This window comes from Belonocnema kinseyi, chromosome 1 (genome assembly GCF_010883055.1).
Source record: "Belonocnema kinseyi isolate 2016_QV_RU_SX_M_011 chromosome 1, B_treatae_v1, whole genome shotgun sequence".
Taxonomy (NCBI): domain Eukaryota; kingdom Metazoa; phylum Arthropoda; class Insecta; order Hymenoptera; family Cynipidae; genus Belonocnema; species Belonocnema kinseyi.
In genome coordinates, this window is record NC_046657.1 from 128,051,945 (window position 1) to 128,058,940 (window position 6,996).

Sequence of the window (6,996 nt, forward strand, 5' to 3'; positions counted from 1 at the left end):
GCTAATTGTGATTTTTTTGCGGTATTTTGAATACAAATTCTTCCTAATACGTAAAAAATGTATTTTTTTTTTTTAAATTATTGGATCCACGTTATCTTTTTTAATAAAAAAGTGTTGATGTGAGAAATTCCAATAAGTTATTCGTAAATTTTAGAATATTTTTCCCTAAATTGAAAATTTAACTTTAATGCGTCTCTCAAAAAATAGCAAAGTTTGATACATTTAGAGAAGATTTATGCTGAAATTAGAGACGTAATTTATACATTCTAATTTTTATAAATTATAATGATTAATTCTGAATCAAATAGAGGTACATTAATTGACAATGTACTATCTAAACATAAACTAGTGCAATTTCACTATTTAGTAGTAAAACTCTACTACTGGAATTAGAAAAAATTGATTTAATTTAATTATAGATGATTGTGTAATATTTTCTGCTTTACTATAGTAAATCAATATAAAGGAAATGCTATTTTGGACTATATTTTATCACCTTCTCCAACAAAACGTTTTGCCAAGTTCCTGTTTTGAAATGCAAACATTAGAATTATTTAGACACTTAATCAATTTCACCTTACTTTATTCACTTTTCAAATAATCTTTGTTCTGTTCCTCATGTACCCACTGCAATTTGTTTGAAAATTTAATGTACAGTCATTTCCGGAATTAAAGATTAATAAAAAAGTTGAATGATTTTGTTTATTGCAAAATATCGACTTTCTTGTTTTAATCTTCAATTAATTTTAAAACAGCCTTTAAAATAAATGTCAATACTTCCTGTAATGACTTCTTTCCCAAATTTATTTCAAATTTTTCGGACGACTACAAAATCTCGAAAAATAAAATTCCCGACACTGTAAAATTCCCGCATAATCAAATTCGCGATAGTTTATAATATTACCGAATTGGAAAATTCCCGAAGAATAAAATAAATTGCCGAATTATAAAATATCCAAATTGGAAAAGTATATAATATCCAAATTGATAAAATTCAAGAAATTAAACAACTACAATTTTTTTTATAAATATATTTGATTGATTACAAAGACCATAATGAATTTTTGTTTTTTTAATTATTTTCAATTTTTTCAATTTCGATAATTGTTTGAATTTAAAATAACAATAATTTTTTACAAAATACTTCTGGGTGACGCATTTTTAATGTGAATAGAATTGGAAAAAATATAAAAAGCGTTACAGTGTCGGGAATTTTATTTTCCGGGTTTTTTCATTCGTTCCCTGAGATTTATCAATATAAAAGAAATATATATTTTTTTAAACGTTTCAAGAGAATAAAAAATTTTCTTAAAATTCATGGAAAAATTTGAGAAGATTTTTCTTTTTAAAAAATTAATCTTCAGAAAAAATTGAAAAAGATTTCAAATATTTCAATTGATTTTATAAAGTTTCGAAAAAAATGTAGAAGTTTGGAAAGCAAAATTTTCTTAATTTTCAAGAATACAAAATTTGATAATATATATTCCAGTAAGTTTAAAAAATATTTATGAATTTGAAATAGAAAAAAAAAATTTTAACTTGAAAGGATTTCAAAAAATTAAAAACAAATTTAAAATGAGTTTTAATTTTTTTCAATAATTTCAAGTGAATGCTTCTGATTTTCAAAAATTTTAAACAAAACTCAGATATTTCAATAATTCGAACAAAAAATTTTGAAGTCTTTCAAACATTTGGAATTTTTAGGAGAATAAACAAATTTTCTTAATATTATTAAGGAAATTTTTAATATTATTCTAGGAAATATGAATGAAAGTGCCTGGAAATCAGTATGGAGTTGAAGTTTCAAGCCAATAGAGATGATTTTTTAACGAAAATATTTATATTTCCAAAATAATTGAATTCTAAAAAAATATGAATTTCCAACAAAATAAGTATATTTTTAACTAAAAGAACCAACTTTTTATTAAAATGATCACTCGTCAAACAAAAAAATTAATTTTTAGATAAGTAATTTAACTTTCGACCGAAAAGTGGAAGAATGTACCCAAAAGGCGAATTTTGCTCATAACAGTTAAATCCTTGACCAACTGAGATTCATTTTAAATTAAAAATTGACAGCTTTATCCAAAGAAGATAAAGTTTGTTTTGAAACAGATCAATTTTTTAAACAAAAAGACGAATGTTGAACAAAATAATTAAATTTGCAACCAAACAAATTAGATTCTTATTGATCAAAAGAGACAAATTTGAAAATAAGAATGTCGAATTTTGATCAAGAAAGAACAAAAATTCAAGTGTTTGGTAGAAAAGTAACCATTTTTTTAAAAAATTATATTTTCGGCTTGAAAATTAAACTGTTTAGTAGAAAATTGTTTTTTTTCTTAACATTAAAAAAATTACAAATTTTCCTAAAAATATTCAGACTATTTGTTCATTCTCCTAAAAATTGCAAGTTCCAATTCTTGAAAAATCTAAATTTTTTTAAATTTTGGAAATCTTAATTATTCTCTTAAATTTATTAAAAAATTGAAAAATCATTTAAAATTTGTTTTCAATTTTTTGAAATCCTGTCAAGTTTTTAATAACTTTTTATCTATTTGAAACTTTCTCAATTTTCTCTTCAAATTGCTTTTAAAACAAATCTTTTTAAATTTCCCTAGGAATATTAAGAACATTTTTGGTAATGTTGAAACCTTTTGAAGAGACTTATTTTTTTTTTAGTTTTGAAAAATCTAAGCCTTCTCTTTATATTCATAAATTTTTTAGAGATAAATCTCACATGAAATAGTTATAATATTTTAGTTTGTATTTAGAAAATTTCAATTATAAGTGACATTACTGTTTTTAATATGATTATAATTAATCTCTTAAGGATTTAGGCGACAAAATAGACAATTCGCTAAAACCAAAATGACGCAAGATTTTTGCAACATTCTAATAAGCTTGGACAATAATTTTAAATAAATGTCAGGAACAAATCATTACAGGATGTTCACATTTATTTGAAAGGTTGTTTAACAATAAATTAAAGATTCAAACAAGAAAGTCGATTTTTTTGCAATAATCAAAATCACTAGAGATTTGTTTTATTTTTTTGGTAATGCCGGAAATTACTTTACAATAAATTTATAACCAAATTTCTGTGGGTACGTGACAACCAGAAAAAAAGGTTATTTGAAAGCGAATAGAGTAAGGTAATATTGATCAGGTGTCTAAATAATTCTTGTGTTTTCATTTCGAACCAGGAACTTGTAAAAACCCTCTTTTTGAGGTGGCGAAATATGACCCCCCGTATACACCTATCCTTAATTTATATATACATAACAAATATACTCGTATATTCACGAGTTTTACAATATTTCCTTTATATTGTTTCATTGAAGCAGAAAATATAAGACAATCATCTTCAATTAAATATTTCTATTTGTCACGTTTCATATTTTTGTGATTTTCTTTCAAATAATATTAATATAAACATTTTTGAAAAATTTATGTATTTACACAAAATAACTGGTAATTTCCAATATCGAATTTATTAAAAATTTTATTTATTTTAACAGACACATAAAAGTAAAGTTTTTAATTTAGTGACAAAGATTTAAAAAATTACAAGAAAATGATTTAGATTTCTGATATAAACATATTTTGATTATAAAAAAATAAGGTTGTTCCAATGATTTAAATAAACAATAATACATTTCTTACGTGTTAGGAACAATTCGTAGTCAAGAAGCCGCAAAAAATCATAATTAGCGCAGAAAAATTCGCAAAACTGAATTTTTGACTTAAGGCCATGTGACGAGTGGGTCACGTGACCAGATTCTTTTTTCATCGCCACATTTTTATTTTTCAACTTATTATCACACGAAACGCTACATCGAGTTGAAAATTTGGGATAATAAATAAGATATTTAAATTTTAAAACATCTTGAATATTTTAAGTCAATTCTCAAAATTTTCAATATTTTTCAAATTAAAAGAAATTTAGGAATTTAAGAAGTTTTTAAGCAATCACAAATATTTTCAAACTTTGAAAGGCTTTTAAATCTTTATAAAATTTGTCTTAATTTCTTCCAGAATACTTTTTTTAAAGTTTATAGTGAGTAGAAGATTTGCATATTTCAAAAGAATTAAGATAATATGAAGGATTTCAATTATTTTGGTTTCGAAGTAATAAATTACAGTAATTAATTAAAAATACTTTTTTAATACTTAAAGCAACTTATTGCTTAACACAAATAAATTAAGTGAAACAACTGTATAATTAAAAAAGGTTATAAAAATGGAAAACGGCAAAAATAAAATATGTGATTAAATAACGCAATAAAAAAATGTCAATATTATTCAAAGAAACGTGCATTTATTTCAAATATATATTTTATTCATATCCATTTGGATTGAACAAGTAAGAACGTCCATTAAGAAGGAACAATACTAATGATGGTAGGTAAATAAACGTTTACTTTAAGAAAATAATTATTGAAAATATCTGTTAAGAAAAAAGAATCCAACGACTAAATTTGGACCGCAACGAACGAAAAAAAAACGCCTAACGAAAAGGAAATAATAATGTTCAGACAAAATTAAAAAAGAGGAAAGAAAAACCAAAAGGCAGCCAATAACCCCCTTCCTTCTTTTTTCTCTCTTTCGTCCTTTTAATTGTTATAACAACCAAATTACAATAAAATAATATTTAAAATTAAAATAAAAAGATTAAAATAATAAAATTGCATTTTTAACCGTTTGGTACTCGTACAGTACCCTTATCAAGGCAAGAAAAATATAATAGGTATAAATTGACAGGATCGAAGAACAGGTCTGTTCTATTTTTTATTTCTTATTCTTGATTTTAAAAATTTTTTATCTTTTATTTTTATTTTCAATGTTATTTTATTGTAATTTTATAGTAAGAAAAATATAAAGACGAAAGAAAGAAAAAAAGAAAGAAGGGGATGTGATTGGTTTTCTTCTCATTTTTCTTTCCTCTTTTTTTCTAATTTAAATTTCTCAAATTTTTAAAATAATTATTCCCTTGAAAAATATTGTTATTTCTTAGAAATATTAAAAAATATTCTTATCAGATCAAAGATTCCATTTAACTAAAAAAGTGTATAATTATGCAAACATAATATCGCTTTCTTTGTAACAAGTAATTTAATTCTCAATGGAAGAGGTGAATCTTACAAGTAGAATTATTTTTAAAATAAAATGAATTTTAACAAACAAAATGAAATTACAAACACATGACTTATTTCCCAACTACAAATACATAAAATCTAATTGTAATAATAATAGTAATAATACATTAATAATAATTTTTAACCAAAGAGTTGAGTTTCTAAAGACGAACAATAAATATAACTTTGCAACCAAAAATAGAATATTCACATTTGCAGCCAAAAATTGTAATTTTTAGAAATAAGTTCTCAGGTTAGATTCTTGCGTTTGAACACTTTTCTTGAGATAAAAAAGAGAAATTCTTACCTTGAAATTTTTTAATTGCAAAAAAAGAATGTTTTATTTGCAAAATTTTCATACAATTGGAATGGATGAAATTTTAATTTTTATATATTTTTATGAATCGCATTTGAGGGATTTAGAAAACAAATTATTAAAAATTTGTGAATATTTGCCAGGAAAATTTAAGAAATAAATAATAATTCTCAGGGAAGTGTTTTGAATTAACAAATTTTAAATAAAAAATGTTTTAAATGCGTAGTTCAAAATATAAATAGATGAAAAAATTAAAATTGATATTCTGTATTTTTATTTTCGCGTTTGAAGTTTCAGTTATGCAACTAAAATTAATGTGTTTTGATTTCTGAAGCTATGAGTTACAATGTTAAAATTAATAATTTTTAGAAAATTTAAATTTGCTCGAAATAAATGCTTGAAATCATGTATTTTAAAATTCAGAACAAAAAGCGAAAAATCATATTTTTAGTTCAAATAAATAACGTTAAAACAAGCAAAAAGGACTTTTTACCAAAATACGCCAATTTTTAACCAATGTGCTGAGTCTAAGTTTAAAATTTAATTTTTCATAAAAATTGTAAAAGCAGATATTTTCATCCAAAATTATTGAAATTGGCAATTCAAAACCACAAATAAGAATTTTCAAAAAATTAGTTAAAGCTTCGACAAAAACATACAAATTTTCAAATTCAAAATAAGAATTTTCAACCAAACAGTTGATTCATGAACCCAGAAAGATTTTTTAGTCGACAAAAAAATATCCAAGGTGTTGAGTTTTCAAAAAAAACGACCAATTTTTAACAAAAAACGTTGAATTTTCAACAAAAAAATATGTACTTTCTACGAAAATAATTAAATTACCAACCCAAAAAAGACGTGTTTTTAACAAAAGAATTGAATTTTCTACTAGAAGTTTCAATTTTCTAGCAAAAAAATGCATGGCTTATGTGATGTATCATTAATCAAAACAATTAATTTTGAACCAAACAGTTCAATTTTTTAAAATTTCAAAGTTTTTCATCATATATTAAATTTTGACGGAAGAGTTAAAGTTTTAATGAAAAAGATAAATTGTTCACCAAGCAGATTTATATTTTAACACAAAAGACAAAGCTTGTGACATGTGTTAAAAAAGGAATATTTTATTTAATAAATGCTTCGAATCCAATAATATAAAAGTACAATCTTTATAATTAGATAAATTCAATTGGGACAATTTCTAATTTACCAAATTTTTAATTTAAGTCTTTGATATGAACAATTTTATAATAAAAGTTAAAAAATTGCAACTATTTTAAATTGAACAACATTGGGCTATAGGAGAAAAGCTGAACGATTTAAAAAATTAAGTATTGGAGGTTTATGGTTTTAAATTATAAGTGTAATTTAACCTAATTTCCTATCATACGAGGGTAGTTCAATAAAGTCCTTAGAATGAAGTATAAAAACAATTTTTTGTGGGTAAATTTTTTTTTATTTTTCAACATAATCTCCTTGGAGCTCTATACACTTGGTCCATCGCTTTTCAAGTTTTTTTAATCCTTCAGAAAAGTGCGTTTT